Here is a 27,155-nt window from a genome sequence, read left to right on the forward strand (position 1 = left end):
GCTACTCTATGTTTGTTCTACAGAGGACGGACGTTTTTACTAAAAACTTTTTCGCCCCATCGCGATGACTTTGAATTAATTTAAAGTTGATGGGCTGGACCATTTATTTATATAAGAGAAGCTGGTGGCTCGAAACTGTTGCTCGGTGGCGACGTTATGTTTCGTCGAGTTCCGACACTCCTGTTTTTAAATATTTAATCCGAGCTTCATTCGCGATCGAAATAGATTTCCGTTGCATCCGAAGCAAAGTCAGTTCACTGAAGTTTGTTTCAACTAGCGTTGCAAATTGCTTTTAATTTATTTTTTGCAACAGTAGTTGGAAATTAAGTAACTTTTTTCGAGTTTAAATGCGAGGCGGCTTCGCAGTTCCCGCTTTCACTCGTGTTCCTCTCCGGTAACTTTCCGTGGGATGTCAGCCCTACCTTGATCGCTGAAAAGTTAATTACAATGCCCTAATTACAAAATACTCTATTAAAAACAGGCATCACAAAATTAAGTTTAAATTAAACAAAAAGTTGTAAAGCGGAATAATAATGATTGCTCGGAAGAAATGGTAATTCGTCGCATAATTTCCCTTCTTTGTTCAAAAATCGTAAATTCAAGCGGCTTATTGTTCTCGCCATAATTAAAGATTAAATTTCGTTATATCATATCTTGTAATTCGCACGAAATTCGGGATCAAGCGGCGTGAAATTCTTACATTTCTTTGTACGTGATTTTAAATTTTAAATTTTGCACCATTACTAAATCTTTCCTGCAAACTTTCTTCAGACGTGACGATTTTTATGATGACATTAATAAATTCCGGAGACTCTTTGCCGCTTTGTCATATTAAAAAATCTGCACTGCAATCAGCTCATGACAGTTATCAATTATTATGAAGCGGTTTATTCATTCAAAATTTTTCCGCGTCGAAAAACGATAAAATGGTGAAAATTCTCATGCTAAGCGGATTACACGAAGTCGGAGCGAGAGAGATTATCGTCTTGTGGATGATACAAGTAGATGAGACTTAAAAAGTGGAGAACTAGAGGATCGAATTTATTTCTCAAATCGCAACTTTCACTTTAACTGTTCCTTGTAAAATTTAATTGATCCGAGATACGTTGAGGAGGAGATAAAATTTTAGCATGCTTACTTTAAGGTGATTAGCAATTTTCCAGTTTTCATTAAAACGAAGAATGCCGCTTGTACGAAATTAAATTTGAATTATTAAATGTGGAGCTTATTAAACCAAGCAAAATAAATTGCCAATAATCTCATAGTAGACGCGAATAAGAAGATTCCTTAAATAATGTGCATTCCACTGCACGGTAAACACAATTATTCTAAGTAAAAACAAAAAACCAAATCCTACAAGTTCAGTTGGATTTTCATTGTTGGGACCAGCATATAAATAACGGTAACTTTGAAAAAAACGCTTTACTAAAGAACAAATTGGTACTCGCCAAACGGTATAATACATTTAAGAACATATTTTTATATATTATACTACAGTACTATCACTAAATAAGTTTCGACAAAATTTATGAAATTAGTAATTGGTTTTGCGTCGGAAAACAACCAAATCGCGTCGTATTTTATTTAAATTTAATTTGACGTCTATTAAAACTTTGTTTGTTGACTGATTGACAGGCGCGCAACCGAAGTTAATTTGAAAAGTGATTGTTTGTTTTGAAAGCAATGCGATGCTTTCAAATTAAATATTATCTGGCAGTTATTGACGAAACAGAAGTGGAAGCATTAGGCGGTTATCTACAAGTCAATCAAATCAATCACTTCAGATTTTGTAGTGTCTGTTTCCCACATTGCAGATGTCTGTTACGACACTGATACCACAATTACCATGCAAATTTATGGATGGGCGTGCAGTCTTTGGAAGTCAGAATGATTGTTAATATCATTCAATGTGGGATACAGTATAGTTCGAGAGCGACATCATATTTTTTTTTTTCAAGACCGATGTGGGCTGAAAATTATAGCTGCAAAGAAAATTGTGTGCAAATACGATAGGTATTTTGGATTTTAAAAAATGAGAAATTAATTCAAACATCGAATGTCTGATTTCACTGCACGTTAGTTTGTGGAAAAAAATAAAAATATTAACCAATAATAATCTACATTGCTGAGGTTATTAAGTTTTCAGTGTATCAGGCATTGATCTACTCTAATGATTTTACAATATTGTTAGCGTTATTTTAGTTAATTGGAATATGTATGTTCAACAACGTAGTTAACAACAACAGAAAGATTTTAAGGTCCGAAACTCGGTTCCTTAAATTGCACCAGAGATGTCCACGTGTGTGGACGCTCGTTGTGTCAGATTCTTGTAGCCGGCTTATTTTTCAACTTTCCGTGGTAACATTTTACACCAGATCGATCCTAAGTATGTGCCAAGAGTTGACAAAGAAAGGAGTTAATTTCGTTGATCATTGTTTAGCGGAGCGTGTGTATATCCTTCCCAGTTTCGAGAGATTTCTGCGGACATGTTTGGTAGGTAGGTGGATGGAGAAACACTGATTAAACAGCGACAATCTGATTACTTCAATATCGGGCATGCCAAGAAAACGCTTTGTTTTTATCAGCGCTTTATTTTGAGTTGATTCAAACTGCTGATGAGCGAGGAAATCGAATTAAAATCATTCAATTAAGTATAATAAACTAATTTGCTTAATTAATTCGCTATGTCTCTTAAAGTTGTTGGGTCGGATTTTGCCGAGATAGAGACTCTTCAATTCTCATCGTATTACCGATTTTAGAACAAACAGACAATTAATTCACGTTCGAAAGATCTTCCTAGTGGGAAATTTTGTCTCGTCGGTCGGTTAGCGTTTTAATTAACTTTGGAAAAGTGCAGCCGCGTTAGGCAGGTATTTTTAACAAATCATGAGAGGAGTATTAAAATGTATTACGACAGTGAAATTGATCATTTCATTAATATCTCGCATTCGTCATAAATCATTATTTTCTACAGTGTGGTGAAGGTTAACTAATAGAGCTTATATTTCCAATTGTCTTTTCGTTCATGGCAGGTTGCAATTTACGACCGCTAAATCCGAATTTACATGCTTTAGAAAATTTAAGGCGTCCTCCAATATTTCGAACTTGTGAAGAATACTACTTAGAGCAGTTATTAAAACGGGCAAGACTATATCGTACTGTTGTTTTCCTTTCCAAAAGAATTGAGAATTATTACCGGTGAACTTGCAATGCAATTAATAGTGTCCACATCACCGATTAATTAATAGTGTTGGCGGTTTGTTCAACAATATGTCAGTCCATATTGCAACAAAGAACGAAATGACCTCCTTCGAAACTGAATCCACCAAAGGACAACTGGTTTTGCGCTTACTTACGGGAAAGTCCTTGGGGTACTATTACTGCTTCCCCATGCTAGTCTTCTACTGTGACGCTATTACCGTCGACTGACCCAGCTGTTTGTTGTGGTTTGTTAAAAATAATAGCGTCTCACTGAACCGTTCACGCAAAAAAATCAACTTTATTTACGACACGGATGAGATTTTAAAGGGTTGCGTTCGCGTGAGACGTTTACGAAAAAGGATGCTCTTCGTCCTTCGTGCACTAATTACGCTTTTTTAATGCATACTTTACTGATATGTTGCGTGACAGGTTACTCCAATTTATCATCGGCGCTAATTATAAATTATGGGTAGCTTCAGGTTTACATGTTTGTTACACGATTTATGCAGAAACCAAATTTTTGAATATCCGGGCTTGGATCAGCTGTGTCACTTCGATAATAACTCATAGTAATTCGGTTTTAATGGAAACTGATTGATGGTGATATGTTTTAATTAAAAGTTGATGGAAAAAACAATGGATCAGGATCAGGCAAAATTTGTTTGTTGTTGTTTAGTAGATGAAACTGGAAATAATGGGGATGCACTTCACTGAGAACGTGTAGAATGAATGATAGATCAAGTCTTTCATTGTTGTAACAATGTTGGAGATCTTCTCAACGCACATTCAGTAAGCTGTTCGTAACATATTGGAATATATTTACCTAGCTGCAAGATAACAGACGAAAAATTAAATTTTCTTAAAAAATGTTGCTTATTTTTAGCAGCGAGTAATTATTTTTATTGTTACTTTTGCTCGTCTGTTTACACCTAACGTTGGCGATGGGAATTTGAAACCGTTACTTTTCATAACGCCACTCTTTTTAATATCAAAAACCAATTAATGGCGCTTCCTGTTTCATAATTCATCAGAGCCGTTACAATGTCTGCCCGAATTTTCGCTTTAATTTAAAATTCATTCACGAAATCGGTCTCAAGGAAATGTTCTCAAATAAAATCATTTCCGCCGCTGTGATGTTAAAACGATGTAATTTGTTGAGTAAGAAGGAATCAAATTTATTTTGATTTCGATATCTATTTCGATTTTGTTAATTCTCACCTTTTTATCGATTTCGTTCAATCACTTTCTTGCGTGCCACATACTATTGTCCGTTTAAAATCTCTTGTATCAATACTCATTCTTCGCGGCCTTATTTTTTATTGAATTTTAGAAATTTAATTCCATTTCGCGATTTTTTCCTTCCTGAGCGGAAGCAAAGGAAGTATGTATTGTAATCGAGTCCGTCGGCCGACTCTCTACTTTTACGTTTTCTCGACCTTTCATGACCCCTAGAGTACGAATAAATAGGTATCCCGTTTCCTTCTGTCTGTCCGTCTGTCTGTCGTGACGGATTTTTATTAGACAGATAATCTCCGAAAGTTCTCGAATGCTTTGAAATCTTTGAGATGTTTTAAAGTTATCATAAGATAAAATGTATTTGCTCATCCTCTCTAAAAAATTGATGATGTCACCTCAAAATTTTGATGAATAAATTCTACCCAAAATGTGCAAAATATAATGAGTTTTTACTTGTGATTTATTCATAGTTTTTAATTTTACTGAGAGATGGGTAAACAAAATTAATGAATGAACTTAAACTTAAGTGAATTGGTCAACACGCTAGCAGGAATGCGGATGAATCTGTTAGGCACTAATCTAAACAGGTACAAGTACCCATCGCAGGTAGAAAAGTTTACTATGACAGAAAAACGATGACGGACGCCTCTGAGGGTGCGCCCATTTTAAAATACTGGATATATTTCATTGTACTTGAGGAGCGAGGGAAATTCTGTCGAAACAACTTTCAACCAATTTTTTTTGTTTTATTCTAGAAATTCTTTTGTTCGGTTTCGTACTATACTTTCAATTGTTTTCCATTTATAGAAACGTGTTAGGCCAAACTACTTTGACGTAAGAGGATTACATACAGTGCATCTTTTTTAAAAGTGGCCATAGGGATTCCCATGTTAAATTTTATACCCCATGTTAACTTATGTTTGAGTAAAGATACAGAGCTGAAATTTTTACTGCATGTAACTTGGGTTATCTTTTGTCGATTTTATTAAAAATAATGTTTTAAATTAAAGAACATTTCTTTAAAAAAATTGGTCTAAAGAGTTTAGACAGTACTTCCCTCGCTGTCGGAAACGTGACGACTGCATGCCTATTATGTTTTTTTTCGCAGTAGATTTCAAAGCATTCGGTTTTGTAGTTCCTGAGTAAATCAATAAAATAAATTTACACATGCATTTTTTTTTAGTCACCCGGTATATGCAAATTCAAAAAATATGAATGGGATGATAAATTACAAGTACAGACTCATCATATTTTGTACATTCTAGATAGGATTTATTCGGCAAACTTTTGAGTTGACGTCATCAGTTTTTTGGAGAAGATAACCAAATATATTTTGACTAAAAATTTATTATGCTCTTTATAACATTAAAATATTTTTTAAAGTACAAATTAGCAAATTATTGCAAAAAGTGGTAGTGAAAATTAAAGTAGAACCCTAAGGTTATTTTCTCCGCAAAAATCATCTCTGGGTTTTCACCCTAACAAAAGTTAACATGGGGTCTAAAATTTAACATGGGAATCCCTATGGCCACTTTTAAAAAAGATGTACTGTATAAATATACATGCCTGCTAATGCCGTAATGTCAGTAGGGTAAAAATCGTCAAACATCTTCCTAGTATAGAGCTGTCAAAATTCCATCTTAAAGAGAATCAGTTAGACCTGCGTTTCGCTATTTCATGCTATTACGGAATCATATTTTATTGTAAAAGGAAAAGGCGTTATTTGTCGTAGGTGTCGTAGGTTCTTAAAACTCCACCTTGTTTTTTTCGTTTTGTAATTTGTCTTAATGATTTACGCTCGTTCTAACTGAATAATTTACTATGAACGGAAATCAGTTTAAGGATATCTTGTTTAAGGAAAGCGCGATTCCGTTGGAAGCGGAATGCGAACTGTTAAATCTGACGACAGGGAAAATCGGTGTTAAATTTAATAAATTCTCGTCAACATCTGCTAAGTTTTTGGAAAAGAACATTTTCACGGTAGGCTAATAAGTTGAAGATCGAAATATGGTTAATATTTAACTGGGAGAAGTTTTCATTGAGAAAGTAAACTTTTGTTGATGAATTACTCACGATGTAGGTAATTAAGCATGCGATGAAATTTGATTAACCAAAAAACAGTTGAACAGAATTTACGTGTGAAATTATTGAATCTCTCCCGGTTATTCTTCGGTATATTGATATCGATCAATGGTTATCATTAACTCTGTTGATTAATCCTGGACGGCGTCTTCAATAAAACCGTTGAAATATGCGACTTTGCCGCTAATCACCGTATTTGACTATAATACTAGGTCGCCCAATGCATTCACTCTTCTTAAATTAATCATCTTCGCTTTAATTTAAATGCTGAATTTCATCTAGTATCCAGCAAATTAAATCGTTATTAAAGGAAAATTAAACCTTAGAGCAGTTCAACGCAAATTTTAAAATTTATTGTATGTATTTACGTGATATAGTCATAGGTTAATTTCAGTACTTATTACTTATGGGGAATAATTATTAATTCCCGTCAAAGACAATTTATTGTCATGTAAATGGAACTATCACACGTGCTGCCACCCATACTTACCCATATTTATGTATCAATGTAATTACACTGTTAAAAACTTTTTAACGATTATTATATGATCAAGATCGTTTAATAAAATTGCTGCTTCAACAATACATTGCCGTTATTTATCTCGGAGAATTTCACAGAAAAATTTGTTCAAAGGTCGCCTGTCCTCCCCTGTATTTGCAAAGAAATTAAATCCTCGAGTCTTTTCGAGATCTAAGGAAAGGACGGTTGCCATTGTTCTTTGAAACTGGATGTCGTGGTTTTATTGTAAGATTTTTTATAAGTCTCCAATTTAAAGCTTTGATTTAAATTAAACTAATCCAAAGATCTTTTATTCCTTGGAACATGAATGATTCCCATAAAAGCGAGTTGTTATAAACGTCACCCAAATTATAAACGTTTTGACAAAGAGGTATGGCATTTCATCTTAAATGAAGGCATAAATTTGCTTTCGTGGAGGTAAGGATGACCGCCCGAGGTGTCGTCAGCAATCGATTTCCTGTTTAAATAAATATCATCATCCGCTAAAGACCGCTTGCTATTGTAAAACTTAATCAACGGCTTTACCGAGGAGTATTTTTTGTGGTTGTCTGTGCAGGAGGATGATGTACAAGCTAGAAATGATAAAAGATATATGTATATATACTTACCGCAACGAAATAAAATTCCTCACCGTAGAGCGTAGATGATGCATTTTTAATTGTTCTGCTTTTGAACTAGAAACAATCACAAACCGGACAAATAGTAATGTGGTGAAAATTCGTTTTCTACTTGTATTTATTAATTTTTTACAGGTAACTATATAATTATGTAATTTTTAATACGTTAAATAAGTAGTTCTTTGATCACAAAAACATAGAAATGTTGCTTTCTCTTAATCGCTGTATAAAATTTCTTTCAATTCTTTCCTAATCAGTGCGCATCAGTCAGTAGCTATCAGATTTCGTGCGTAGTAGACAATTTCGAGCCTGCTTCAATCGTCAGCATCAGAGCGCTTTTTTTCAACAGTATCTGTTTCACAGAATTAGGTACTAATCGAAAAATCAACGGCACTGTATGTCGTTTTTGCGACAGACTGTTTTACACTTTATCAGTATCAAATTTTCCAGAAATTCTCCTCCCCTCACGACATATTTTAACTCTCCTGTAGAGCAAAACATGAGATAAAGCCAAATTTCCTTTATGACGGTCCACAAAATAGACATATTTTGCCCGCGGAGAGTCTCCGAATCGTAACGCTCGAAAATTTAGCCACAAGTATCTCGGTAAATACATATTTGCAAAGTGATCCTCAATAAAAGCGAGTTTCGTGATTTATTATATGAAAAAAGTCCATAATAATGTCCCGAAAAGACATTGCGTGATGCGTTCTAAAAAAGTGTCTCTGTCATTTTCCCCGGGAAAGTGTCTAGTGCAAACATCTCGTCACGGCACAGAATTTCATTGAAAAATAGGTCGATACCGACAGCAACGTCTATTTTGAACTTTTTTTTTATTGTTTTTTTAACAAAAGATCAAAGTCTGGGTGTTGTGTATGTGTCCCGTTACCCTGCAATTGGGCCTCCGGCCTCTCGCAGCAAAGAGGTGTCTGAACATTTTGTTAAGACGGAGACTAGCACATTCACCGTGCGTTACGTGTATACATATAATAATTTTATCACACCCGAGTAATTGTACAAAGGTTTATTTGTGTACCTAGAATCCTCAACTTCACTCTATCTCGGAAGAGAAGATTTTTCGCAAAAACTTTTGCATGTAACGTATGCGCGTTCCATAGCGGTGCTCCGTCTGGTAGTTTTATCTGGCGAAAAGGTTCGTTCTTTTAAACGAATTTTTCGCGCTTTACGAAGGTCGCCTTTTGAGCTAGCGAGGTCAACGGTGGGACAGGAAACTAACAGGAACACAATTTTGCCCTTTTGTCGTCACATCATTAGTGTCCTAATGAGACCTCCGGCCATCGCCAGGTCGAAAAAGAAAAAGCTTCGAGATAACGACTACTCTGCCAAGAACAGCGACCTCGTAGTAAATATGTTTTAATAGATCGACAACTGGTCTAAAAGTCGTCGCTTGATTGCGGCTTTAAAATACACATCTTCTTCCATCCGAGGTTTATTAACGCTAATGAGGATGCTCTCTAACAAATTAAATTACCAAAGCAACTTTCGTGCTCGAGTTCGACGAATGATTTTAATTAGTAACGCCTCGGAAACTAAGTTTGCAACTCAACAAATCTATATTGTGATTCAAATTGTACCTGAACTCGAACGCTTATACTTGAAAGAGCTGAAATTTTCGTCAATGTAGCAACGCAAATATTTGAGGAGAAACGCCAAGGTTGTGCTTGTCTCTAGTTCTCGACCTCATGACTTGGTTAATGCCTCCCAATCAAGCGGTCATAAAACCCATTTCGCCACATAACCCCCAAATGCGAACCAATTAATCAGTGGAATGGAAACGTTCGCAATTCGAAACGTTTACGCGATCTGGGTTATATAGAATTCTCTTAGTTTATAGAGTCAGGCATGTGGAGTGTTTTTTGAGATGACAATACCTACTGATACAAACTACATTCCTTAATAATTTCGTCACTTGTTAACTATCATTTTGTGTTTATTAAATCAGGTTGATGAATTAACTAGCTACTCTATAAAAAAAATCTAACGACATTTCCTTAGCTTACATTCTCTAAAAGAAAATCAAGTGGCGTTAGAAATGATGTCCTCGAAACTGATGCGCAATAAATAACTATGCTTAGTCAGCGATGACACATTTTATTGCATTAGCGATCTTATTAGATATATTGTGTTGTTGCTTTATTTTCTGATGTTAAATTTTGTTTTCTTCAACTTTTAATTCCGCTGAATTTAGTCAGTCTCAAAATACGCACGTTCGTTTTATTATTTGAAGTAAAGTCTTAGGCTCCATCATTCACTGCACGCTACTGTATTTGAGTAATTCGTGTTTGTGTTATTAAATTCTTCGAATTTTTTCGTTCCAACGAGATCAACAAAATACGCCTCGTTTCCCTCTTGTGCATGTTTCCAACCAATTTAAAAAAACTTTAAACTTTGAAGAGTGGGTTTTTGGTTAAAGTCTCGTAATTGTATCTTTATAAATGTTTGAGTGAAAGGCAAATCGAAAGAGTTAATTTTTAAAATTAAAAGCCACAGATGGACTATGAATCGATTTTTTTTTAATTTGAGCAAAATATTTGCGGCTTTTATGTTAAATGCGCCAAGCCAAACTTTCCAGCTTCCTTGTACAGAGGTTGCTTGTTTGCTGTTTTTCTAAGAGTCGAGATTTAATTTGCATTTAAAAGGCGCCTCTTGTTGGTCTTACAATAAGCTTTTTCCGTTTTACGGAAGAATGATATAAACTAACTAAATTCTTGTAGTGGAAGATTCTAAGTGCAGTGTGTCGAGTAGGGCGGAAATAATGTTACTGTCGAAAGCGCACTGGAAAAAACTGATTGAAATTCATGAATACCTGAAGAGCCGCCAAGCAAACAAGAGAGTTACGAGGGATCTTACTTGAAACAAGGCCTAGAAAATTCCAATCACACCCACGTTTAATACAGCAGGCGATTTTTAATAAGAATACAGTTGTATGCGAGCCCAATATCAATAATGCAGTTCCTTTTCGGAAAGTTGTAGAGTTATTAAAGAAACGTTTATTGAAAAGTATGTGTTGAAATTGCTTCAGGGGCAAGGGAAGTTCGTTGCAGATGTCTGTGCAATGGAATTTCTGATCGTTTCTGTGTAAAGTTCGAGAATATATGTTCTTTTTAGATTGCAATGAAATTGATCTCGTGGATTATATAGATAAAACTTTATGTTTCCATTTTTTCATAATGAATGCGACATGAACGTTTTGTAGTCGTTCGCATTCGATTTATTATTTACATTTTACTTTTTATAAAGTCAATTTAATTTGCCACAAATAGAATAGTTATAATGCATGCACAAAGTCAACAAAATTATATTTAAATTATCAAAGCCTTTGATTTTCCACGGTGTTCTTTCCAGTTTATTTCACAAAGCGAAGTTTTCCACTAGTAATAGTACTATAATATACTCCCCTTCAGTTTAGAGGATCAGTTATGAAAAACCTGATGGAAATGATCCTTAAATTACTATGTGCATGGTGAAAAATGCACTCGAGACATAACCGCAGCGTTGAACTTTTGAAAATGCCGTCACAAAGAGTAACATTTGCACTATAATGCAAAGATAAAATAAGTTTCATTTCCAGAACGATAGCGAGGATACGTCTTTCGTAATATTTTTAAATTCCACGAAGACACCTTAGAAAAAACAAACTTCTTCAAGTCTAATTTAAGTAATATCGAGCGTTTGTGTGTCGACCCAAGAATAAAAGTAATAAAAAGCTAAGCCAAGGAAGAATCCCCATGGTTGTACTCCAGACACGTTTTGCCGCTTACAACACTAACTTCTTATAAACATGTGAAAGCTTTAACCTTTAGTTGGCACACGCACATTTTTTTTGTAATTTGCAGAACATTGTAATCGTTTTTCTGTCTCAAATCACTCAACTGAACGAAAATTTCTTTATCAACGTTAAGAAAAAACTGTAGTAATTACAATGACCATTCACCTATTCTGCAATCGAAACGATAAGGAAATCGAAGTAAAACAACTTCAATTGAACGTTTTTAGCCATTCTTGCGACAGCTGTAGATCAAAGAAAATCAAAGAAACGCTGAAATACTTTTAACGTCAGAACTGCTAATACCTAAAAAAATGAATTACATTGTTCATAAGGGAGTTTCGTCTCGATACAACCATATCAATATTCCAAATATTTTGGTACTTATAGTTAATCGCTTGTTATAGTGAATAAAGTACAATAAATATTGTATCTAAACTCGTGTCAAAAATTATTATTATCAGACTCTTAAGTTTTTCTGCTATATTTTTATAGATAATAAAATAATGAAATTATGCTACAAATGATTGAATGCTTCTGTCATTATTTATAAAGTATAGCAATTGTTGTGCATTGTTGGTGTAACGAACACTTTGCAAGATGTAATAAGAGTTAGGGGTGGTCTTCACACCATTACATTCTTGAAAATTTGAGTTTTTTTTTTGTTCTTAATAATTTTTATTTCTTACTTTTACCAGTATTGTGTAAAGTTTAATTTTCTTTATTTATTTTCAACAAACGAATACATTACTGTAATTATCTTTAGATAATCGCTTTGCATCCTCTCCAAAAATTGCTGTTGAATACTAATTACACTTCAGATTGTTAATGGTGCGATAATTTTGAAAAGGAGTTTATTTGTTATAGAAAGATTGAAAAAAAAAAAAGATAAAATTCATTATCAACAACTTCCGCCTGAACTCTTATAATATTCTGTCTTTATTAATTAGACTAATACGCTTTTCAATAGTTTTATATACGTTGATACAGAGAAACTTCAATCATAGAACTGGAAAATGATGTCTTTATTTCTTGGAGAATACTGATAGTGACTGAAACACGTTATTATCCTCGCAACACCGAAACATTTCAATACACTGTCGACGTTTTTCAAATTTGTGCTGTCTTCTCGGAATGAGTCAGACTTTAACTTTGTTTAGTTTTTGGGTTAATTTACAAAACCTCAGTAACATAGCGTCAGGCATCAATCACATTTTTTACATTCCGTCTTTATTTAAATCCTGAATTTATCTTTTATTGTCTTCTTTGTTTAGCCGAATAACATTAAACTTAATGCGTTGCAAACATTTTTTCCCTTTTCTTTTTAAATTGTTTATAAACGTCATTTCAGAAGAAAAGCTCTCTTATTTGGCGTTACGGGATATCCTATTTTACTGTATCTTATAACTCAAATGTGTTGGTATTAATTTATTGACTTAATCTCTGCGATCCATTTTTCATTGTTGAACATCCTTTTTTGGTGTAGAATCATTTATCAGCATGATAAACGTTGGAGCAGTTCTCGTACGTATAATATCATATCGAATCTACAACGTATCGCAAGATTCTTTGGACGGATTTCGCACTTTACGTATCGTAGTTATTATGTACATTATGTTGCCCACTAAGTCTTACGTATACTTAAAATCAGTTCACCTATTCGTTTTTATATGATTTTTCATTATATAGTGTCATCTTATTTTATGACTATACTTTACGGCGATCACATTTAGTAAGTGTATAAAATAAATACGCTTTTATCAGTTTAAAATTTATAAAAATTGTCATTGTTCATAGTGTCCTCGATCAGCGTAGTTTTCGTAAAATCTCCCCTGTTAAGTAGGTACATTGCAATAGATTTTTATTAGACAGAAAACAAAGAACGAAACGTCGTTAGTTCGCATCATTTTCGGTAATTCTTCTTCGAAACATAACTTGTAAATTATGAATAAGTAGCTGTTCGAGAGCTTTCACATTTGTTTAAAAAAATCTATCGATCTAACTAAATTTTAATGGTACAACACAAAGTTTTCAGCTAGGGTCCAATACTTGCCCGTCTCCTTCCGTAGTTGAGTTTTGTATTAAAAGTTCAATAGAGTTCTTAAGACAATGAATATTTTACATGAAGAGTTATGGACAACGGAAAATAACGACACGCTGTCAAACTTTGCATTATAAGTATAATATATTATTCCTATGTAGAAGCGAAATTCGAAATTGATGCATTTTTACAGTACATTTTCTAATGCTGCTTTTTTTTAATAAAAAATTAGTTTAAGACTATTTGGGCAGCATCTTTCTTGTCCCTCATGTATAATCAAACAAAACCAATCATTAAACACTTTTTTTTCAACAAAACAAAAAGAAACTGTACACCATTCGGTTTAGAAGTAAATATACTTATCAATGCCGTTAAATTTACCCAATACTGCCATTCAAAAAATACATTGTCGAATCTTAGGAGCTGCAAAAATTTTACAACATCGATTTGAACGCGAACTGTGTAGGTATATTGAGTGCATATAAAGCATACTGAAAATGAACTGAATTGAAGTATGTCGTAAAACAACGTTATACTTATAGTTTATTTGGAGACAACCAATTACCCAAGCATTTAACATTGCATATAATACCCGATTAACATTCCGTCATGTGACATATCTTGCAGTGAGTTCTTACTGTTGTTCTGTGTATATACTGAATCGTCGATTAAATTCTATTTATCTAAGATAATAAAACCGTCTATCTTAAACCTTTCTAGGGCTCTTCTGCGCATTGTTGGTCACGTCTATTTGCACAGACTTTAGCCTCGACCCCTACATTTTCAAGAATAAAACATGATCCTAGCGCATAAGCCGTATACACGATGATTTACTCAAATAACACAACCGGATCATACAGTATCTAAGCGAGTTAAAATTATTACTAAGAAAAACATCCGGAGAAACGTAAATATTTTCAGAACCTATCTAAAGGTTATCGTTTTAAGGTCACATTTACGCCTAGACATACCATTTTAGTTAATTAAGAACGTTTCAACATTAACTGTTTTGTGTTCAATTAGCGCGCCAAACTAAATTATCTGTCGTAAAACAAATGTAAAGGTTTGCTTTCACACAGTCCAAATTAGATTCCGGGAAATTGTTTTACATGTCGATTTGAGCGTCTATTCGCCTTCTAATTTCTAATTTGATTTCGCATCCGACTTGTGTTACAAATTTGCTTCCACTGTATTTGTTTTCTTTCTAATTGTACGTAAAGCCGAAGATTTGTATTTTTTGCAATTTGTGCTGTGGCTTTTATTCGGACTTTTTCTTAACTTTCCGATATTGTTGTTGTTTCTCGCAGGGGAGTAGTTGGCATGAGTTTGTTTCGTTTTGTCGTGGAAAAAAGTTCAAACAAAAACGAAATGACGCTAACCTTTTAATATGAGAATTTTGAGGACCCGGGGTGGGCTAGTTAGCATCATGCTTGCCCGCTACACCTTGGGTCGTGGGTTCAATTCCCGCCATGGCTCTGGGTGTAACGTGTATGTCCCGTTCCCCTGTAATTGGGCCTCAGTGCCTGTTGGGGGACGTAATTAATAAAATAAAATAAAAAATAAATAATTTACTATTTCATTTTTTGGCTTTTTGGATGCAGTTTTGTAACATAAAAAAGATCTTTAAATGAACTCTTGCTTTTTAGCTTTCCGAGCGTATCTTAGGTAAATACTGTAGGTATAATAATGTTTGGTAATTTTGGTTTTTGTTTATTGCTGTACATTAAATTATAAAATTCCAATGCGCTTATCGTGATTATTTAGTGTTTGCACGCTGCTGACTTTGTGGTTAATGGTCGGTTTGGTTTAATTAATAAATACTCAATATTTGCGAAAGAATGTAACCCATCTAGCCACTACCGACATCTTTTATCTCACTAAAGTTGTTAACCTTATTTAAATATTTGACTTATCTATATTTCTAGTATTATCTCTCATTTTTAACTGAATAAAACGACACAGAAAATTAATTTGGGATATATTAAAAAAAAGAGGTTTCGTTTCTTCGTAAAACTAAATTTCAAAAACAAATCTAGTACAAAAAGCTATATTTGTATTTCAGGTTCATCTAAAGCGTCTTTTAAAAATAAAAATCGCTCGACAATTAAATGTGAAATTTTTTCTTCAGGTAAACTTCAAAGTGCACAATTTCGACCTCCAATAATTCAGCTTTAAATTGCTATCTCGTATGATATTTTGTATTCATAATATGTTGTTTACACAGAGTTTGCACATATTATGCGAATTCTTGATGCAATTAAACCGACAAAACCTATCTTAAATCCGAAACACTAATGCACTGTTGAGGAACAAAATGCTGTCAACAGCTCGCGAGCATGCATAATTAAATTAAAACGGTAGTCATAATAACGAAAATAAATCCTTTGCAAAGCTGTATTGCATTAAGTGTTTTTTTTTCTTATACTTATTATTTTTCTGTTACGTTACACTGTTACAGCTTTCGAAACAACAATTGCACTACCGTAAATTTATCTATCATTTCTCGTCTCCCCTGTGATGATTTATTGTTCTGTCATTAGACTACAGGATAGTTAATGGTGATTGTTGCTCAAAATGCAGCCGGTCGATATTATACTTCTCATTACAATAATTGTTGTGATCGAAATGTTTCATACTTCTTTTAATTACTAGTTTAATCTGCATCAAAGTGAGGTTTCCTCGTATCTCCATCAGTCGATAAAGAACGGCAAACAACAAATTGTGAAAACGTCCAATTATACTCCCGTCAGTGTCACTACACCTGAAGCTGTTTTTGTAACTTGAGATAGTCTATACCGGATGCCTTTTTAGTTTAAATAAACGAAACTTTTGTGAAAACAGGCGACCATGAATTCTATTTTGTTCCCATTGCAATATAAGAATTTTTTTCCAAGAACGTCTTTCAAGTGAACGTTTTACTGACTGTTATCATGTTAAATTAAAATTTGTCCACACTGCAAAAAACTAAAAAACTCAAATGAGTGCGATATAATAGAGAGACGTGGACTCACTGGATTTCATTATCATTTTTGTCACAAAATTTGCGGAATTCTTAGTGTACTGAATTAACCAGTGGAAATAGCTACTACCCAATCAAACCCCCCTCGGACCTTCATTAAAAATTGCGCAATGTTTATGTCAAAAATGATAACGGAATTCAATGAGCATCGGGAAGTATTTTCTTTTATTAAAACTAAATATTTTGTATTCTGAATTTTCAGTTGCAATAAATTTAGCAATCAGGTAAGGTGTAAATATCGAATTAAAAACAATTTGAATATAGATAAGTGATGAAGTTTGTAGTTGCACTTTAAAAATTAAAAAATACGAGCGTAAACACCTTGTTACATAAGATTTTTTATTAATAAATTGTCATTTTGGTTACTTTTTTTAAGAGATTGTTATTATTTATCTCGTTTTACCTATTACGAGCCCTAACAACTAAATATTGGGACAACAAAAAATTTTTATAAAAAAATCACCAAACTTTTTAACTAAAATGTAATTTACTTTAGATAATTAAAATTTTAAAATTACTTCGTTTTGTAAAACTGTTAATGTTTACAGCACAACAAAAACTGATTTCTAACTCAAACAGTGACATAAAACTCTAAACCAACGTAACATTTTGTGACACATAAATATTGGGACACAGCAAATTCAGTAACTGGTCATATCTCATTTTGCCTTAATAACTGCAGGAATTCTTGCCATCATACTTTCAACTAATTTTCTGCAATGCACAGGAGTTGTTACCGTATCCTACACTCGCTAAATTTCCTGTTGAAGATTGACAATCGCTTGTCATGGATGATTTCCTAAATATTGTTTTATTTCACGTCATACCGTCTCTACTAGATAAGGATCTGGGCTATTCGATGGTCAGGACAAACATTTATATTATTATTCTTTGTAAAAAGTGTTGTAGGTGTGTAACTTGAAGCATCATCCTGTTGAAAAATATAAATATCAACAGGATAGACTGCTTCAGTAGTTGTTAATATTTTTTTACAAAGTCTCTTGACATTTGTTTGAATTTGTAATTTCCCTTCCATGAACGTTGTTAACTGGTCTTTAAATTCCGTTAATAGACAGGCACCCCCAAACCATTTTTCAGCTTGCAGGCTTGATTGATTGTTTAAGATAATCCATATTAAAATTCCTTTTTTATTTCAATAACTCTTTTTCGACTATTATCTCACCCATACATCAAATTTGGACTCAGCGTTATATATTACTTTTCTCCAATTTTTATTTTGGTTATATTAACCAATTTTTCTTATGGGCAGTTTTTAATTGTGGTTTTACTTTAGCCTAACATAATATAAATAAATAATAAAGTCAATCAAAGATAGCTTTATTTAAGATTTACAATGTAAAAACCAAAGCCTGATTTGTGTATCCATTCGCGACAATATTGTCTTGAAACATTTAGTTGGTTATCGCTATTCCAGCAAGTAGTAATTTCCCTTGAAGTACTCCGTCGTCCACTTTTATAAATTTTCATCAGTTGTCGTTGATCACGCGGCTTCACAAGTGGTGGCCTACCGGGAATTTTACCTTTTATTCCTGTGGTACCTCTGTCAGCATAATATTTTACGATGTTTACCATCGACGACTAAGCTATTTAGAACAAATCTTCACTTTTTCTTATCGATTTTCCCATGCAGTACTGCGAAATTATTATTTTCAGAAATTTTACTAAAACTAGCCCACCACTAACTATTTTCTTTTAAGTGAAACCAACACTAGTATGAAATGCTACGATCCCTATAATAATGGCAGCATTTACCAGCTACTACGTTTGTATTTCGATGGTATACTTAGCAAATTTTCTCGGGTGTCCCAACATTTAAATGTCAGCAAAAATGCCACATTTTTTATTTAAGTGACAATTTTTGCGCTCTAAGAAAATTTATTAATTTGCAAAATACCTCACTCTCTGCCAAAATAGATGCCCATGCAAAATTTGCATTTAGTCCAAACGAATTGAATGATATCAAAAATATGTACCGGATTTTTTTGGGAAATTGTCTGTGTCCCAATATTTAGTTGTTAGGGCTCGTATATTATAGGAACTAGCTTCATTATAATAAGTACTCAACATAAAAACAAGTGTTTATTGTTCTTAACTAGATTACAATTATTTAAAAAATCATATTTTTAACAACCTTTAAATTTTAACACATTTTGATACAGAATTGCCTCTGTGGTTGTCTATTCTTGTCTTTATACATATCACCAAACAATAAAATTTATGAACTAATAGTACATCTAGAGTATCCATATGCAGCGAATGTAAATTCCCCTGGACGGATATAATACTTATTTTAATCCCTTGTAAATTGCAACGGATCTTTTACAGGGTTTGAGAAAGGTTTATGTGTATTGTAAATATATATTGCAAAAACTTTTGTTAGAGCGTCAAGACTAATTTTGTGTTACCGGGAAATCTAAGAAATGTAGGTACTTATGCAACTAAAAACTTAATTTTTAATTATTATTATGTGACTAGTATTGTACTGAAGAAAAATTCAGTTGTACCATATGTGGGTGTAAAAAATACATATACAGGGTTAGTCACGAGAAAATTATTTCTTAAAATTATTTTCACGCAACCCAAAATACGAATCCCATGTACCACTTGATACTAACTGAATTTAAAATGTAATGCTTAATTCATGATTGCTTTGAGTTTGGCAATGTCATTTTGACAATTCTGGAAAAGGAGGTTACGCGAGTGTCCATGGTGGTACCGCAGCCAGTTGGAGATCTCCGCTGGCGCCGCTAATAAGTTTGCAGGGCTTGCTTCGAGTGCCTCTTGATCTTTTGCAACCGATTAATGACGAGAAAATTATTTATAAAAAAATTCCTTTTACAATAGACATTTCTGTGACGTGTAAAACAGATCTCAGATCTAAAAAAAAAGGAAGAAATAATTGGTTCGCAGTTTTCCATGAATGACCCTACTACGGGCTGCTACCTGATTTTATTCTTCTCCGCACTTTTCATCCTACAAAAATTTACAACATGGGTTGGAGAAGGTCGAAAGGTTTCTATGAAAACGCATTTTTATCGCGTTTTCATTTTCGTTTTAAACGAAATTAAATATCATTTTTGTACGACCATCGCTTTTTCGATCATTTACCGTATAGGTTTCCATAGAAGTAATTTCAGTTTACGAGTTGCTACGACTAACAACTAAGAGGCGAACGGTAAGTAAATTACTTACTGTTCAGCTGAACGGTAAGTAATCATGCATTCAAGATTTTTTTTATTTTAAATTCCATGCGTGTTCGACTTCGACATTTTCGCTTTCAGAATCATTCATGATTGATATTTTAAGCAAATAAATCACTCACTAATAGTCACGGGAAGAAAATTAACTCGAAACCAAGCCAGATCAAATCTAAATCGACAGCTGTCAAAATGGAAACTGATTTTTAAAATTGTTGTTTATATTAATCGAAACCATAGTAACTAATTTTATATTAGTTAAAAAACGACCTTGTTGATGTTTGATATAAATTCTTTCAATTTGTGAATTTGATAAAAAGACGCAAATCTTTCGATGGTCGTACAAAAAATAGTATAAGCATCACGAACGTTAAGGGGGTTTAGTGGTAAACAGTAAACACCCCTTACCGTTCTTAATACTTAATATACTATTACTGATTATTATTTACGGAGTCGTTTTGGACAGAAAGAGCGATACCGTTTGATGAATAAGATTTCTGACCCCAGCGTTCGTAAACTAGCAGGACATGAATGTCATGATTCTGTCAGAAAAAGAGCTTGAATTTTGCCAAGAGAATCAGAGTCGAGAAAAGGTATCGTAAGTGTAGAACAGACGGTAATAATATGACTATGTAAAAGATAAAGTAGACTTTGTACAGATTTGTTGAAGCACATTCTGTGAGATTCAGCGTCTGCATTTTGCTTAGTTGTTTCTTTTTTTAAGTTATCCTTATCAATGAGGATCTTTTACTGCAATGAGGATCTTTTACTGCCGTATTATCTTGATTAACTCTCAGCAGTTTTTACCAGTTAGTTTAGTGTGTATAAAAATTGGTGGATGCGCCGGGAAAGCTGATGATTTTTTTTTTAATATACCTATATATGTTACGGTTAAAGTGAATACTCGGCTAGTTTCCAAACTATCTGGTTGTATGCAAACTAACCAAGTCGCTAGTTATTATAGACGAAAAACTATTTTCTCTTACATTAGCAGGGTTTCTTGGTTAATTTGTAAACTGCCCAGCTAGTTTATAAACTACCGTACAAGTTTGGATAATTTACATACTTTTTTTAAAGTACATAAATTAACCGAAATAATTGGTTAGTTTACAAACCAGCCACTTTGTTCTTGTTAAAATAAGAACTTTTTGTCTAGTACGATAAAATAACCAATGAATTGTATCATATTTTAGGCAGTTAGTATGCAAACAGACAGTTGTTTTAGTGTTCAATGCAGGCAATGATACAATTCATTGGTTATTTTATCGTACTAGAGAAAAAGTTCTTATTTTAACCGGAACAAAGTGGCTGGTTTGTAAACTAACCAATTATTTCGGTTAATTTATGTACTTTAAAAAAAGTATGTAAATCATCCAAACTTGTACGGTAGTTTATAAACTAGCTGGGCAGTTTACAAATTAACCAAGAAACCCTGCTAATGTAAGAGAAAATAGTTTTTCGTCTATAATAACTAGCGACTTGGTTAGTTTGCATAACAACCAGTTAGTTTGGAGACTAGCCGAGTATTCACTTTAACCGTAACATATATAAATATTTATATGAAATACTTTCTAAGCTAAATGTAAATTTTTCCCACTAAGTTTGACAGCAGACGTCGATCTCTATTTTCACTTTGAGTGGCTCTTTTAAATTTTCTTAAACGACTTATTATTTGACAAACTCTTCTTACAGTTCCTGGCATGTTTCAAAACAAGAAGATCAAAAGGTTATCTGGAAAGCCCAGAAAAGGGTTAATCTTTTCAAATGCATTTGTTAATAAAAATTTCGCTGCCCTTCCTCCTCCTGGTAACTATTACGACCGCAATTACTGCAAGTAAAGAACTATCGAACACGTAAATTAAACTATTGAAATTGTCACCATCACTTCAAATGGCATTAAATAGATTGTCAACTTTGATAATAGGAAATATATCGCCTGGGTAAAAATTAACTGTTAAGTACCACTCCATGTGCGGTATTTTCACCATCCTGTTGCCTCCTCTTACAAAATTCGAACTTGCTTTAATTGGATATGGTGAAAACATCGTTTTAGTTCTTAGTAGTTTTCGTTATGAAAAATGAATTATAACTGGGAGAAAGTTGGAACAGTGTGCTTTCTGGACACGAAAGCAATGTTCTAGTGCCATAACTATCGAGTTGATTGTTCATAAATTTCCTTTACTTGATACTTCTCGTCGAAAAACAAAAAGAGTCACTTCACGGTGAAACAACACTCTTGGGAATAATAATGATTACTGTTGAAAATTACAGTGGTAATTTCCATAGTCTTGCACATGGTTAATAATATTTTCGCTTGAAGATTCGGTAATCGGCTCGCTAATCTCAAACCTTTTAAACTTTCCCTCGCAACACTTATTACAACTCACAAAATTCCAACCTAGATACTTTTAGCAATTCAACTATTTAGGTCTTATTAGGACGTGTGTGGTTCAGTTCCCCATTTGCCGGCATAAAATATCGTGGGCGTACTTAAAGCGCGAAGGGATTGCTGAAAAGTTTACTAAATCTTGCCGAAAACTCTATTTGGTATGAGCTGAATCGATTAAATTCGATGTAATTCAGGATTTTATTACTTTGGTGCCAAAATAGTGCAACAAGCATTATATACGTGTGAGAGACATTTACGATCAATTCGAGGCTTGAAATATAGAGGTATTGTTAAATTTCAATAGTTTACGTTAGATGATGTTATACACGAGTGGGTTTCAGTGTGCGTGAAATCTCTCATATTGTTCTTTGATTAATTGGAAATTGTTTCGTGTCATTAGGTTTATCACTTTTTGAGGCATTGTTTCAATATGTTAAGCTGTCACCGAACTGATTCATTACGTTCGGTTCCATTTCCTTGCTGAAATTTCCTTGTGTCGGCAAGAATTCTACAATCGGATAAAAGACGAGAAATGTGGACAGGGTTTCCTTTGGATGCTCGTTTATTTCGATAACTCATCTTTAATTCAACACGTGGACAGAAGACTGGAAAAATTAGCAATGAAATACGATAAGAATTCATTTTACTGTCGAAATTATGAATACATACATACATAATTCTAATAATCTGTTCGTTTATTTTAGTTGATTATGCTTTCCAAGAGATTCAGAAATAGTTGCAATTACTGGAGAAAGATTTACATCATCACGTTGTATGATCGCGTTGGTCTTCTATACAGAAAATCGATAAAGTCGATTTGCATTTTAAAATTAACGTTGACGAGAAAAATATTTGTTCAATCTAATATCTCTGTCTAGTTTGTATTTTAAACTGTATCAGCCACTATCTCTTTGCTATGTGTGCAACGGGAAAACTGTTTAAAGGTTACTTATGGAGATGGCTTTCTTATTTAATGCGTGGAAGCTGGCAGATGACAGATACTAAAAGTACATGCGGGGTGTGTCCTCGCATAGACGATAAACCAATACTTCAACAGGTTTCTTTTCTTAAAATTTTAATCAAACCGGAAATATTCTGTTTCCTACAAAATTTGCACGTTGAACAAAATAGTAATTTACACAACTAGTTCGGGATAGCCTGCTTCCCGCATGAATGCTTGTTTGCGGCACGACCGAAGGGAGTGCCGCATTTGCGTGAATGCGGGAAGCAGGCTCACGAACGTGTTGTGTACAATATTTTTTGCAACGAATAAACCTTTAAACTGAAGAAATTAACTGTGAGTTATTTATAAACAATGGCGCCGTCAACACATCACAATGTTGACACTACGCGAGTATTTTAAGGTTACCATGGCAACGGGAAGTTAAAATGCACGTGTGCGGGAAGTTCGAACTCCCGCACTCTGGTGAATGCACGAAAGCCATCAAAAAAGATCATGAGTGCAAAATAGTAATTTACGCAACTAGTTCGGGATAGCCTGCTTCCCGCATGAACGCTTGTTTGAGGCACGACCGAAGGGAGTGCCGCATTTGCGTGAATGCGGGAAGCAGGCTCACGAACGTGTTGTGTACAATATTTTTTGCGACGAATAAACCTTTAAACTGAAGAGATTAACTGTGAGTTATTTATAAACAACGCCATTGACAGCACCGTCAACACGTCACAATGTTGACACTACCCGAGTATTTTAAGGTTACCATGGCAACGGGAAGTTAAATGCACGTGTGCGGGAAGTTCGACCTCCCGCACTCTGGTGAATGCGCGAAAGCTATCAAAAAAGGTCATGAGTGCAAAAAAGATATTTTGATAGCAATAATAATTTATGTAAACGTCTGTAGCTAATAGTAATACGAAAATATATTATTTCTTGCATTTCAAAAATATAATGTTATAATTAATCCTTTTAGATGGATTTGAATCAACGACTTGCTTTGTCAAACCAAGTCGAATGTATCTATCAACTGCCACTAGGAGAAACCTGGCAGTCATTCCGCAATATCAATGACTCATCTATAATTCAACACGTAGAAACCACTTCATCAACATTCTTAATAAAACACGATGCAGCCCGATAAAGCCTCACGTATACGTAAGCAAACTTGATCATTACTGAAACTCTGTCATCGTATATTATTAGGGGAGAACTCGGTCTGAATTTTATTGCGTATTTAGGAAACTCAAAGGGAAATATTATCCGCTGCCTCTCATTCAGCTTTACCAAATAAGAATAGGCATTTCCATTATTTACCCCTTGTTTCCTTTCAATAATTCACGTTCGTCATTGTTCATCAACGTTTTGCCTAAAGCCCGAGCCGCCTCCCAGTTTATCTACCTTCTCGTCATTGACGAATTGAAAGCTGCTACTCTCTGTTTTGCTTTAATGAAGTTATTGCTTATTATATACGATTCGCGTGCTCTTCGCAGCGGCACGAATAAAATAAATGTCGGGAAGAACCTGGTCTCGTTGAGAGAATTTGATAGCGAATGTTTTGGAACACTTCAATTGTAGAGCCCGACTAAATTATTAAAAGAATGGCTTTGGCACGAGACGCAATAAAATAAACTCCTACAACAATTGGAATGCATTATACAATTAATACCATCAGAAGCTTTTATTCCTGACGAAAACTTATCGAATGAATAAATCTCTGAAAATAAACTTCTAGCTACGAAAATAATGTTTAATTGCACCGTTGTTATAATAGCCATTCTAATTTTGTTTTTAATTGCAGATATCAGAGCTTTCGGGATGCCCGTTAAAGATAAGCGTAGAAAAAAAGTAAGTATTTTGTAAAGATAATTCTCAATGTTAGGAAATACCGGGTGACTACTAACATTAAAGCAAATGTTTGCATTTGCAACTACAAATTATTGGCAGCGCTGCTAGTAATCACTTCCCAGTTGTCAGTTTTACTATGAGCACGCCAACAAACGTTGATTGGTCGAGACAATGGCAGCTACTGACTTGGTGGCATAAATGTCAATCTAAGATCATGGATGCCATCATAAAAATTTAAATATGTTGACAACCTGACAAAAGAAAATAATAAACATTAATAGTCGGTATTAATTTACTAATCGAAATGCTAACGTTACGCCTACGACTAAATATACGCTGGAGAGCATTGAAGTTGTGTTGAAGAGGAACTCTGTTTGTAGAGCAACAGAATAACAAAAATAATAAAGTAATAATAATAAAAAAACAATCTTCTATACTTATGATGAAATCAATGTCAGTGCATTATTAAAATTTCAGAAAAGTTTTTTATGTTGGTTCTAAGATAAAATGTAAAAGTTCGTTCAGAAATGCTATAGTTTTATGATAACCTGTCTATAACATTCGTATTTTATTTTTATAGGTGATTTCAAAATTGTTGACAGTTGTCAAAAGTCAACTTTTTTATGACTGTCACTTCATTTCATAATTCAGTTATATAATAAGAATTCATTTCATAACTCGTTCAAATGATATGAAATAACTTCCCGGAGGTTCTGCGGGGAAATCAAAAAGTCAAAAGCAATACGTATTTATAGTTTATTATTTAAATTAAACACAAAATTAGTGCAAGTACAATTCGTAAAACCAATTTGGCCAAAAATAATTGTCTTGGGCTTCTCTTAGAAATTTTTCAAAATTTTCTTTAGTGAGATTTTTAACTTCTTTGGATAATAATCTGCCGATCGTCTCTTCAACACTGTTATTAAATTCGAATAATTTTGAATGTTGATATCACGCTTGAATTTTAGTTCGGGTTTCAACATAGAATAAATTGTCCAAATGGGTTTTGATGTTTTCAAAATAGGTCAACATTACCTTTTTATTAATTGTGGTTATCTTCTTTTATTGGCACCAATCTGCAAATTTTTTATATGCTCCGTCATACCCGTGTTTTGATTTAATTGGTAGGTATTAACGAATTTAATGCTACGTTAGCACTTTCTTCGACGACCGAAGGCAATTCACTGAATCGCTCATTTTACAAAGCCAATTGCCACTTTTGACTTTTATTCAAAACAATGATTCACTTGTTTTTCAGACGACTGCCTACTGACCCATTTACCATATTTATAAAGATTTCTCATAACAAAATTAAAAACGCATTTAAATGATGAAATTCAAGGAAATTGGATAAAATTTTGTACATAATACGTCCCTTCGGTCGTTTTGGCAAACTGTTAGGACTCGTCAAACAATATCCCACTTTTCATAACTAATGATGTAAAGAACTATTACACCACAGATAAAGGAACACGTTACTGTCTAGATTTCAGTCGAAATTTGTTTAGTATTTATTTTTAATTTATCCACAAATCAGGCGATCCTTTACTTCAACAATAAAATACAAGATTCTTAGCGAAGTGTATGAAAATCTTAAAGTGTACTTGATTCAATTTCGTAAACATTACATCTGAAAAAAATTTAATGTAAGCTATAATATGCGGTAACTACGTTTTAACGTCACACTGAAAAATAATAGTCGGAGCAAAGATGTCAAATGAAAACATAAAAGCATGATTTTAATCCGAGTACCAAAATATTTGAAGAGGAAAATTATTTTTAATTAAACATGTTACCACCCCTAAAATACATTCAAACATAAATGGCAATCAGTGTCCTTTTCATTGAAACGACCGTTCTGTGTACACAAACCCCGTTTATCCTTAAATTATTTGTCTGCATCGTATTTTAACTGTTTCATTTTGACAGGGGTTTAGCCTGATCTAAATCGCGATTAACTGGCGTAAATATGAATGGAATCTTGCGTTTTTCAGAGGTGTAACTCCCCGCGAGCACTAAACGTAATTTTTTAACGACGGTGGATTTAACACATACGTATGGTTTTAGACGGACGACGGCTAACTACATACGTTCCAACCAATCGTGCAACAATTGCAACATCTTCGTTGTTGTTAAAAGTTTTTTTCTATTGTTTTCACAAAATTCCGTAAACGTTTTGATTCTTTTTTAACATTGTGAATGTGTTTTTGTTGTCATTAGTATTACACATGTATTTTTTACCTTC

General features: G+C 33.7%; 1 protein-coding gene across 5 annotated transcripts in view; it reads left to right on the top strand.

Moving 5' to 3' along the window:
• The window catches only part of LOC135136720 (5-hydroxytryptamine receptor-like), a 278,029-nt gene that overhangs the window by 199,064 nt on the left and 51,810 nt on the right, over positions 1-27,155 (top strand). For 4 of the 5 annotated variants that reach the window (XM_064066163.1, XM_064066164.1, XM_064066161.1 and 1 more), the window contains exon 2: positions 24,864-24,910. The exons of the other annotated variant lie outside the window; for it this stretch is intronic. The gene's annotated coding sequence lies outside the window, so the exon portion shown is untranslated. The remainder of the gene's footprint in view (positions 1-24,863; positions 24,911-27,155) is intronic. 5 annotated transcript variants of the gene reach the window in all.

This window comes from Zophobas morio, unplaced genomic scaffold, assembly GCF_036711695.1.
Source record: "Zophobas morio isolate AGI-343-1 ecotype UQ-CSIRO unplaced genomic scaffold, CSIRO_AGI_Zmor_V1 ptg000026l, whole genome shotgun sequence".
Lineage (NCBI taxonomy): Eukaryota > Metazoa > Arthropoda > Insecta > Coleoptera > Tenebrionidae > Zophobas > Zophobas morio.